Source organism: Ochotona princeps, chromosome 7, assembly GCF_030435755.1.
Source record: "Ochotona princeps isolate mOchPri1 chromosome 7, mOchPri1.hap1, whole genome shotgun sequence".
NCBI lineage: Eukaryota > Metazoa > Chordata > Mammalia > Lagomorpha > Ochotonidae > Ochotona > Ochotona princeps.
In genome coordinates this window covers 41,141,546-41,153,922 of record NC_080838.1, presented here as the reverse complement: position 1 = coordinate 41,153,922, position 12,377 = coordinate 41,141,546, and the positions used below count along the sequence as shown (strand labels likewise).

Here is a 12,377-nt window from a genome sequence, read left to right as displayed (position 1 = left end):
AGTTTCTACTGAGGCATTTTGGGGGGCGGGGAATGGGATAACTTTTTCTAAAGTATCAAAAAATAGACCTTCTTGTTACAGTTCTGCACCACTTTCTTCACACAGCATTCCTCCTTATCTGGGGGATACATTCTGAGACCCCAAGTGAATTCTGAAACTGTAGGTAGTATTTGCTGTGTTTTTCCCTAATAAAATAAAGTTTAATTTATAAATGAAATATAGCAAGAGATTAAGAACAACTAATCCTAAAATGGGACAGTTGTAACAATATATCATAATGGAACTTATGTGAATATACTAAATGTGGTCTCTCTCTGTCTCTCAAAATACCTTCTGGTGCTGTGCTCACCCTTCTTCTGATGATGGGAAATGGTAAAAAGTGTGCGTGATGAGATGACGTGAGGCATTGTGATGTTGCATTAGGCTACATGAGGGTTACTTGGGCATATACACTGTGAGAATACCACAGCTAATTGGATAACTGAGACTGATAAGCAACCCACCTACAGATACTATGTACAGTGTGGATATACTGGACAGAGAAAACTCACACCCTCAGCTGGAGAGATGGGTTGGCCTGACACTGCATCATGCTGCTCAGGATGGTGCTCAGTTTAAAACTTAGGCGTTGTTCATTTCTGGAATTTTCAATTTAATAGTTTTGGTAAGTCATAGTTAACAAATTCTGGAAGGTAAGAGCTAAAGGCTTGCCATATAATATTGATATTCAGTTGGATTTTTGTGTTTTTTTTCCATTGATTCTTACAGAATCTTTTATTTTGTGTCTATTAATTTTGATCCTAACCCCTGATATTTTTAGCAGCATCTAATTGTAGAGAAATTGGTATGCCTAATTTAAATATTTTATACTTTATTTAAAATTTCAAAAAAATATTTATTCATCTGAAAGGAAGTTACAAAGATAGAAATTGGCTGGTTGATTTCCCAGTGACAGGCAGCACCAGAAATGTTCCAGGCTGAAGCAGGGCACCCAGAGCTCCATTTGGGTTCTCCCATGGAAGTGGCTAGGACCCCAACTACTTGGATCATCTTCTGATGCTTTTCCAAGCACATTAGCAGGGAGCTAGATCAGAAGCAGAGCAGCAGAACCCTCACTCCTGTGGAATGCCAGTGTCACAGGTAGTATCCCTCAGTGCCAGCCCCTATGTTGTATTTTAAAAGTTATGTTCTTTTACTATGACCACAATGTGATGCGAAAAAAACTGGACTCACCTGCAGTCATGTTTCATAGGCATGGAACATTTGTTAAGTATTGTCTAGCAGAGACGAATGTGTGCTTTGCATCTCTGTGTTTACTGAGTTCTGTGGTTTGGGCATGCTTTGAATGTTGCTTAATGGTTCAGGGATTGAAATTTAATCCCTGTTGTGAGGTGTTAGGAAGATAAAAACTTAATCTATGTGTTTATAGGTGGGGCCTTTGAGGGGTGACTGCGTTAGATAAGACCATTAAGGTTGGGCCCCATGATTGAAAATGAGTAGCTATGTAAGAATAGAGACTAGAAGATACATATACAAATGCGCATTGACTCTTGCCTTGTGATGTCTTGCGAAACCATGGGAACCCTGAGCCAAAATAGACTGTTTTTCTTTATAAAGTAGGCTGCCTCAAATTGTGTGGGTGTGTATGTGTGTGTGTGTGTTAGAGTAACAAAAATGACCTTATGTTGATAATTTGCAATTGGCAATTATAGGCATCTTTGAGCCATGGAAATTGGCAAATGCTATAAATCAGGGCTTTACTTTTTCAGGGAACCATTTTACCAGTAACACCACTGGTTTCTGCACATACATCCTACAAAGGAGGTAAGTAACAAGCTATTACATGAGTAATTCAGTATCTGCATTTATTTTATCTAAGGGATTAAACATTGAAAAGGTCATGTTTGGTTTTAAAAATTATCAGATGAATACCTCATTCTTAGTGTCACTTAAAAATAAAAAATAACGCTAACTGGATGAGCTTGTACAAGTTTTGTGGGACTCCTTCCACTCTCATAAAGACCTCCTGTTATAGGATAGCTGTTGTTTTTGTTTACTCCGAATCTCCTTCCTCTTTTTGTAATCTTTCCAATTTTCAGTCCACATGATTTAGGAAGGAAGAATTTCTGACCCCGTGTCTACCTTCCTTTCCTGCTCTGGAAATAGTTCTCGCAGCTTAGACCCAGTCAAAGAATGAGCTACATGCCTGTGGTCATCAAGTTTTGTGCAGGATTGAGCATATAACTTCTGGACACCACCTTTTCTGTGATCCCAGATTTGAGTTCAAGAGAAGTCCTCAACCCAAGCTGGAGTGAATTCCAGCAGTTGTTGTTGCTTTCAAGATACAGAATCTGGAATAGTGTAACACTGGGTGTCCATACTGCCATCTGTGCCACTGCCTCAAAGATAGCATTTCTGAGTATGAAGCGAATATAAAGCAAACAGAACTGAACAGTGAAAAAGAGATTGCTTAACATGTGACTTCATCCAAGAGTGAATCCAGAATTAAATTGGACCAATTTGTTTTCTTTCTGCTTAAGCCATTCGAATTAGCCTTAGTCGCTTGCAATGGAGAGATTTGACTAATAGACTTCCTTTCTATGGTGGATCTGAGCAGTCAGCAGCAAGCTATCCAGTGAATCTGATGAGAAGGCTGTCTCTGTTTTATGAAGTGTTTTGTTTCCTTTTTGGTGATTCTGACTATTATGAAATTTTACAGTGAACCCCAATTTTTCTATGTTCACTGGTTGCATATCTGTTATCAAGGGCAACACTTGAATTGTTAGTGTACATATTTATCTGTAATCCCTCACTTCACAATTATTGTGTCTGCTGAATTCTCTCTAGCCAGGCATCCTTAGCTTCTCAAGGAATTATACTTGATTCCCATCTTTCTAGTCATACTCTTTTGGATATAAAGCAGTAGGTTGAGGTCTTTTTTTTTTTAACGTGGCACATTCATAGACTTAATATTTTTGAAGAGTTTTAATAATTTAGAGTAGGAGAGGGTTTATTGTCTTCTTCATACAGGATTAATTGTAAGTGAAATGCTTATGGAAAAAATGCATGGGTAGGTCCTGCCTTCCATTCTTATATGATTTCTGTGGTTTTATTCCTTCAGGATTTATCTTCTCTTTCTATCTCTGAGGTTCTCTTACTTCTGTCCTCTTCTTTGTGACCCACCACTGTTTCCTTTAGGCCAGCCCCATACCCAACGCCAGCCAGTCCTTATTACAACAAATGTAAGAAAGCATTTGACTCTTATGTTGAGCTGAAACACAAAATAAACAGTGAGCTTAATATGCCACCTCTTCAGGGATATTTGTTTTTATATCTGAAGATCACACCTTGATTAGCTTGGATCAAAGAACAGTAGTTCCAGCTGTGGAGTTTGAGCTGGTGTCGTACCATCTTGAGAGAGCACTATGTGGAAGGTATGGAAGGAGGCCCCTGGTGGCTCACAGCTCCCATGCCAGGCAGCAAGCTTCAGGGCCGTGGTACATCAGCCTACCCTGCCACCTGCTCCAGGCTAGGACCTGCCCTTCTGAGTTTGACCCCAGGCCCCTGTTTCTGCCTTCTGATTCTTAACTTCTGGCTCTCTTTGGAAGACGGATTAGGCAAAAACCAAAACCAAAACACAGACTCAGAAGCAGCTCCAATGTCTGCTGTACAACACTCAAGTCCCCACCACTGCCATTCAATGTCCTGCATGGAATGTAAGATAAGCGTGAAAGTACACATATTTTAAATGTTGAATTCCTTTTGAAATCATGTGTTTTGGTCATTTTACTCAGTAAGTCTTATTCCAGAGATTTGATTGGTCAGGCCATCCATTTGATGCAATCATTGCAATACTTAAAATAGAATGTATCGCTGTCTATTTCATTTATCTGGTTTTCACATTGTTTTGATATTGCTGGTACATGCCAGCCTTCCCTGCCCTCACCATCTGCCACATAGTGGTTGTTGAATGCAGAATCCTGATTCCCAAGTTTCTTTTTGCAGTTGTTTATTGTTTTTAAAGGTCAGCATATAAGTTTAAATATTCAAGGCAAAAATTGCAAAGCTATTTAGAATTTCTACTCAAAATTCTACTTCTTGAACCAGCTTAATGGAGTTTTTCTATAAGACCTGTTTCTCAAGGAGAATTTATCATGATGTGGGTGCCTCCTGCACTAAATCCTGGGATATGCATTTCTCAGAAGCAGCAGAAAGACCTCTTTATAATGCAGCCTCTCCCTACGTCAGTGTGGACCACCAGGCTGGCCTTATAGTGCCATCCCTGTGCACACACAGCTATGGGCAGTTTTTACCAAGCTAACTTCTCCTCACAAATTGAAATTTCATTTTTCCCTTGGTTAGTTTTCGTGTTAAGAATCTTTTCCAAATCACTTCCCAAAGTCCCTCCATGAAACCACTGCTGGTGAATGGAAACCTACGGTACTTGATGGAATGGGAGACGGTGACAAGTCCCTCCATCCATTTTCCTTCTGGAACAAACAGGTCTTTTCTAAGGACATTGCTGGTGGTTGGATCCTTGGCAGTGGCTCTCCTCAAAAACGTGTCTTCTGAGAGCAAGTGGTTCTCCCTAGCAGAATGAGAACCTTTCAGAATACTTTCTGTTTGTTTAGCTTCTTGATTATATGAAGTACATTAAAACCAGTCCAAGGCCCATTAACATAATTTTCATGCATGTTAGTTCTGGCAAAATACACTAGACAGGAACTGTATGATAAATGAGATAAATAATTTTGATGGAGCAGTGAAATAAAATAAACTTTTGCTGTTTAAGAAAACAAACCGTGGCTAGTGGTGTGTATGGGAATCGGTCTGTGTTGGGGTGGCATCCTGAGGGTGGCCTCTCCTCAGAATGTTCTGTGGAGAAAGAGCAGCTGTCTTGTCCCTACACGGCCTAGCTGTAGCCTGAAAGCAAAATATTATGAGGCCTGCTGTTCTTTAAGGACTGATTGTCTGGGCTACAAATTGTGGGAGGGCCCCCTTTGTTTCTTGCCTTTGAGCATGGTGCCTAAAAAGGGGAAAACGCAAAGATGAAGCGTGTGTACTGTTAGACAGACACTTATTAACACCTTCAGGGAAGAAATTGTTGGAGACTGGGTAGGCTCTTTCAGGCAAGCTTAATTTCACTTTGCTCACTGTTTATAGACTGCTGTGCGAGCAGAACCCTCTCGAAGTGTCTGTCAGAGTTAGTAGTGGAATCAGAATCATAGAACCTGGGCCAAAAAAGTATAGCCTTCCTTTCCAGGGAGGTCTGGGAAAAACTTTTCAAGATGATCTTAGTCTTCTGTTCGCCGTATTTATGAAACCTTGATTTTGTTTGTTTCTTCTTGGGGGTTTCTTGGAAATGGACTCTTGAAAATAAGCTGTACTGCTTCACAGTGTATTGGGACTTCGGGGTCACCCAGGTTTTGTTGCACTGAAACCTCCTTCCTGGCAGAGCTGTTGCTTGGCTGTGGTCCACACAGGTGTGCCTGCCCTGGCAGGAGGTGGCAGAATCACACGTGTGCATGTTATTCATTGATTTTTTTTAGTAAGAATCTTTTACATGACAGCTACACTTTAAATAATTTTTTAAAAGCATTCAATATGTTATTATTAACTGTAGGATTGATGTTTTAGAGCAGATCTTAAGTATTTATTTCGTTGTGTATAATTGAAACTTGGTACACACTGAAAGGCAACATTATCATTTTTTTTTTACTCCTCAAAGACTGATCAATTGGAAGAAATTCAGGCAATACATAAAGGAAATTAACAAGATGTGAGGTATGTCTGATGGATTCCAATGTCCATCAGCTATGGTGAGCTGCTTGTGTCCTATGTGCAGCAGGAAGCCTGGGGTTTCTGTCTTTCAATACATGGGAAAGACAGCAGCCTATCTCTGTGACCACTACACATTCCAGCCTGTCTAGAGTAAAGCAGCCATTGGATCCAAAGCCATCATTAATTCCTCACTTATCTGACTCCATTCTAATGCTGATGGTTGCATTATGAAGAGGTTTTGAATGCAGAGAAAATGGTGGCAACCTAAGTTTTGAATCCTGACTGATCTACCAAAAAAAAATGTTTGATAAATGAATTATATCTCAGTAAAGCTGCCACAAATAAATGTGTATTGGAAAGCTCAGCATCCTCATATTCTAAATTTTAGACATATACTAGAGCAATTAGATCATAAAGCCAAAAATGCATGGACAACATGTATGACAAAAACAGGGCAAAGGATGAACCAAAGAACCTTAAATTACAAGGCATAAGACGTATGCCTTTTTAGCATCTGTGTAAGAGAAGACAAGGGGAAAGCAATGAGGTTGCATTTGATGGATTCGAGAACGGAAGAACCCCAAAATAGATGAAACTGGACACCACAGCATGTCAGTTTGGTAACAACTGGTGAAATGGTCAGGTGTCTGCCCTCCCAATTGCTAATGATGTGAGGGGCCCATTATAAGGCTTAAAATGACTGCAACAGTACAACCCCTGCGGGATCTCAACACTGCCCCCCAAGCTGTCTCCTCATATAAAGACACACAAAAGCGATAGAAAAAAGAAGAGGATCAGAGAAGGTGGATGCATGTAGAGCACAGAGCTAGGAAATATCAGCAAGCTGCTGAAGGTCTGTATATGATAGACTTTATTTTTTTTAAAGATTTATTTATTTTATTACAAAGTCAGATATACAGAGAGGAGGAGAGACAGAGAGGACGATCTTCTGTCCGATGATTCACTCCCCAAGTGAGCCGCAACGGCCAATGCGCGCCGATCTGAAGCTGGGAACCAGGAACCTCCTCCAGGTCTCCCACGCGGGTGCAGTGTCCCAGAGCTTTGGGCCATCCTCGACTGCTTTCCCAGGCCACAAGCAGGGAGCTGGATGGGAAGTGGAACTGCTGGGATTAGAACCGGCGCCCATATGGGATCCCGGGGCGTTCAAGGCGAGGACTTTAGCCGCTAGGCTACGCCGCCGGGCCCCGATAGACTTTATTTTTAAGAATAGTTTTAGATTTGGAGAAAAATTGACAAGGGAGTATAAAGATTTTCTGCAGACTCCACACTCAGTTCCCCTGTGTTTTTCTTTCATCATTTTAGTATGAAACAGTTGTGATAATTAATGAACCAATAGACATTATTTTTTTAAAAGAATGTGTACTTTTTTAAATTTGAAAAGCAGAGATACAGAGAAAGAGGGAGAAATAGAGATGAGAGAAGGATCTTCCATCTGCTGGTTCACTCCCCACGTGGCAGCAGGGACTGGAACTGGGCTGGGTCAAAGCCAGGAACCAGGAGCTTCATCCACATCTACTACATGGCTACAGGAGCCCAAGGACTTAGATCTTTAAAGCTGCTTTTCTAGGCAGCATCAGCAGGAAGCAGAGGAATCAAAAGTGAAACAGCTGAAATTTGAACTGGTTCCCATTTGGGATGCTACCACTGTAGGCAGCAGCTTTAACTGCTATGCCACAGTACAAGTCACTGGGCATTATCACTAACTAAATCTGCTTTAGTCAAATTTCTCTAGCTTCTAACCTAATGTCTGTTTTTTTTTTCTTACCATTATTTGTTTTGAAAGAGAGAGACAGGGAGAGCTAAAGAGAGAAGTCCTCCATCTTCCAGTTCACCCTCCACATGACCCAGTGGATGGCTGTGGATCAGGATGAAGCCAGGAGCCAGGAGCTCCATCTGGTCCCCTACATGGGGAGCAGGACTCAAGAACTTGAGCCATCTTTTGCTGCTTTTTCCAGGCCATTAGCTTGGAGCTGGTCAGGACATGAGCCAGTGCCCACACGGGATGCTGATATCATTGGCAGTGGCTTTATCCAACCTCCCCCCTTATCTATTTTCTATTCCCGGATATCATTCAATATACCACATTACATTTATTTGCCATGTTGCCTGAAGTTCCTGTTGGCTGTAACAGTGGCTCAGACATTGCTTCTTTTTGGTGACCTTGACAGTTTTGAGAGGCACTTCTCAGGTATTTATGAGGTCCCTACAATCTGGAAAAACAAAAGAAAATATGTCCTTAAGAAGTTGGAAAAGTAGTATGAACCAAAATGTTTTCCATCTCGGGTACCATCAGACTTTCCATAGCAATGTTATATGCTAGGAGAAAATGAGCTACACTATATAAATCAACAAGGAAAGAAAATACGTTTGAAAAAGTTTTAGATTTTTTTTTTATTACAAAGTCAGATATATAGAGAGGAGGAGAGACAGAGGAAGATCCTCCATCCGATGATTCACTCCCCAAGTGAGCTGCAACGTCCGGTGCTGTGCCGATCCGAAGCCAGGAACCAGGAACCTCTTCCAGGTCTCCCACGCGGGTGCAGCGTCCCAAAGCCTTGGACTGTCCTCAACTGCTTTCCCAGGCCGCAAGCAGGGAGCCGGATGGGAAGTGGTTTTGCCTGGATTAGAACCGGCGCCCATATGGGATCCCGGGGCATTCAAGGCGAGGACTTTAGCCACTAGGCCACGCCGCCGGGCCCTGAAAAAGTTTTATATCATAGCAAAACTAAATTTAAAGATTAAAAGCACAAAAATTTGTTTTCAGCATGGAAGAACTCAAGATAGATTTTTTTTCTATGAGTTCCGTGAAAATTATGTCATCCTAGATTTGCAGTTGAAATCTCAGAAATTGTTATTTTTTAAAGACTTACATGCATATTAGTTCAGTTTACTGAAAAGGCTTAGGATAATGGCCAATCCAGAAACATTATTTCTGGGATCTGTGTGTGGTCTTAAAATGTCATTCCCCTTTAAAAGCGACCATGACTTATGGGAGGGGGAGGGTGAAGTGTGAAAAAATCTGTAGCAGGAATTGTAAAAATGAGTTTAGAACATCTTAAAACACTATACAGCAACACAGCTCTCAAAAACTGTTAGAGCCATGTCCAGTGAATTTGGGAGCCAAACATTTTGAGCTTCAGTAGGGATAAGAATTTAAATGGTTTAAATACATCATACTTGCTTACATTTGTGATTGCATTTTTATATATGTGATTCATTGATCATCCTATGAAGAGCAAGAATCAGTTTGTTGGGCCTGGCACAATAGCCTAGTGGCTAAATTCTGGACTTGCATATGCTAGGATCCCATATGGGCATTGAACCATTGAGTCCTGGCTGCTCCACTTCCCATCCAGCTCCTTTCTTGTGGCTTAGGAAAGCAGTAGAGGATGACCCAAGGCCTTGGCACCCTGTACTCATGTGGGAGACCTGGAAGAAGCTCCTGGCTCCTGGCTTTAGATCAGCTCAGCTCTGACTGTTGTGACCACTTGGGGAGTGAACCAGCAGATGGAAGATCTTTGTCTCTGTCTCTCCTTCTCTGTAAATCTGCCTTTCTAATAAAAGTAAATAAATCTTTTATAAGGATCAATTGTTGTCTTCAAAATTGGGTGGGCAAAAGAGAAGAATCAAAAATTCATCTTCCTTACCTTTGTGCACAGTACTACTAGGTTTAAAAAAAGATTCAGCTTAAAGCAACAAAAAGTTAAAATCTCACAACTTACGACTTATAATGAATTAACAGATTCAGGCATTGAAGATCAATGAATACTTTCATGCAAAAAGAATGACAACAGATAATATATACTTCTCTGTGAAAGAACACAATGAGGTATAAAGCTTCCAAAGCTAAAGGCAATCTGATCTGGCTCTACCCAGTTGCCAATTTGCAGGAAATATTAAGGACAGAGGAACATGTTGAACCGCACCTAGTGTATGCAGCCAGAGAAGTCCAGTTTATGGGAGATTCTGTGGCCTTAATAGCCTGAGATTTTTTTTCAACATATAAATTATAGGGGAAAAAGTGATTAAAAATAGCCTATGAGTTGGGAGAAAATATTTCTGTATCATGCATCTGATAAGTAGTTAACAGCCAAAATATATTTAAGAAGCTTATACATTCAATAGCACGAAGCCAAATGATCTAATTCAACAGACATTTCACCAAAAATGGCACAGATATATGACAAGGTGTTCAACCTCATGAACCACCAATTTCCTGCTAACACATACGCTGGAAGCAGCAGGGATGGCTGGAATGGCTGGGTTTGTGTCATCCATTTGAGAGACTCCTGGCTTCATCCTGGCCCCTTCAGGTATAATTTCCCACACTCACCTGGAATGAATATCTGCTTTAAATAACCTGAACGGTTGGAACACAGAGAACCAAGGATTAAAATATAGGTGAGAGTGACTACCTGGCACTCAGTGCTCACGTATGCTGGCTTCCTGTCTCCAAAGGCCATGTTTATTTCATTGTGAATTTAGTTGGTTGAGAGTTATTTATGAGGCAAAAGTCAGTCTATTTAGGGAAAAAGGATTGATGGCTGTCTATCAGGGACCTATATCAACCCCTAGTCACATACCTACGGCTATCTGTTTTTCATGAGGATGGAAATCATTTAGTTCTTGGGCCAAGCATAACATTCCTTATATTACTGCTTTGAAGTGAAACTTAATTCTTTGTGTATTTTTTTAAATTATAGGACCTCAAAAAGGAAATCTCACATTAAGTGAAACATGAGACTGTCTACTATTGATCATAATATGTAGGTGTCCAGATGATGGCTTACGAATTTGGACTGGATGTATGGGCTGGTGGGAAAAGCCTGCCAAAAATCTGTTCCTTCACTGTTGATTTTGATGGAAGACTGAACTTATATTGGTAAGAAGCAGAGAATTTAAAACAAACTCTTTTGCTATAAATGTTTAAAATTTGTCTTGGTTGGTTTGTTGCTGTTTTCTTTGGAGCTTAAATGCAAATGTGCATCAGTATTCAACAAACGTTGAGTGTTATGGTTCTCTGTGGAACGACTTTTCGTTCTGCTGTTCAAAAGTATTCATTTCCTTTCTACCAGGAAGAGCTAAAAGAAGCACGAACACAGTGAATTTGGTTTTGGTGAATAGGCACATTCACCGAATGTGAATGTATGTAGTACCAGTGCTGTGTACTACTCACCCTGATGGTAAACTTAAACCTAGCCTTTTTTCAGTGTAGGAATGAAGAATTGTGAGCATAAAACTGGCGGCATTGTAAATTCCAAAACAACCCAAGACATGAATGATCAATAGCCATGAGCAGGTTCTAACATGGACCAGCTGGATACCTAACTGGAATGCATTGACTCCCAGTAATCTGTTTGAAACCTTAGGGGTTTCCATAGTCATCTAGCTAATACAACATAATTTTTCCCATGATTGTTTAGTTCCACAGTTGTGATCCAGTTGGCTGTGGAAACATTTTTTAACTGAAAATTTAGATTGGTGACCCACCAACCTATATTTTGAATCATGAAAATTAACTTTTCTTGTGCTTGTATCAAGGTTTTCACTGATGTATCTTGCTCCTTCTTCTGTAATTCAGGGATGGGAGAACTTTTGACCTGCAGGCCAGAAGAAGGCCCACAAGAATCATTTGTTCTGGCCCTGCCAAGGCAGCTGTAGGCAGAATTCGCAATTCAAATCTGTAGGAAGATAATTTTTTAAGTTAATAATCTTGTATGGCCTGTGAATGATGCTGCAAATATCTAAATGGCCCTTGGTAGGAAAAAAAAAAAAAGTCCCTAAATCCTGCATGTTTTCAGACTCCCCAAGATGGAAAGGTAATTACTAACTTGCTAGCTCTCTTACCTAGGTTGGAGACAGCTGTTGAATATGGTGCTGGCTGCAGTGTTGTTGGAATCTAAAATTCAAGTTAATTTAAAAACTTGAAGCCTAACAACCGCCCAAGGGCTTGTTGAAAGTGTAGTGTTGGGATGCAAGCTCCCCCACATTCTGATTTGGTAAATCCAAAGTGCTGTTCCCATGTGTCTGTTCTAACAAGCTCTCCAGCTGATTCTTGTTCTGGTTCCTTCTGGTCCTGTTTTCAAGAAGCACTACCCAAAGAAATCATTCACAACACTCATTTGACAGACTGCAGCCATCCCTCTGTGTTCGTCTGTGTTGGGTTCTAGCCCCTGCCTACAGGATCAAAATCCCAGGATGCAAAAGATCCCTGTATGAAATGGCATACAACTCCACAATCCTCCCATACACTTTAAATTCATCTCTGACTTACTCCTAACATGTCAGACAACGTAAATGTTATGTGAATAGCTGTCAAGCTGACAGTGAAAAAGTGTCTATACATGTTCTTGGGGTGGGCATTTGGTGCACCTGCTTAGGATACCTGACTCCCATATCAGCAGGGCTGGTTCAGTCCTGGCTACCTCACTTCTAATGCAGCTTCTTGCTCTTGTACATCCTGGTAGGCAGTGGGAGATGGGTGTGGTGCTTGGGTCTCAGCTGCCTCTGTGAGAGATCCAGTGTTCATCCTGCCTTCACCCTGCTCTGGCTGTTGCCTCAGGGAGTGGGCCAGC

General features: G+C 40.9%; 1 long non-coding RNA gene across 2 annotated transcripts; it reads left to right on the top strand.

The window, feature by feature from the left end:
• Window positions 1-1,770: 1,770 nt before the first annotated feature.
• On the top strand, window positions 1,771-11,714 carry LOC131480763 (uncharacterized). Of its 2 annotated transcripts, none has more exons than XR_009245794.1 (3): window positions 1,771-1,824; window positions 10,506-10,684; window positions 11,654-11,714. It is a non-coding gene; the product is annotated as an uncharacterized LOC131480763 (long non-coding RNA). The 2 variants fall into 2 exon arrangements; XR_009245793.1 differs by lacking the exon at window positions 1,771-1,824 and adding an exon at window positions 5,834-6,634.
• The last annotated feature ends 663 nt before the right edge of the window (window positions 11,715-12,377 follow it).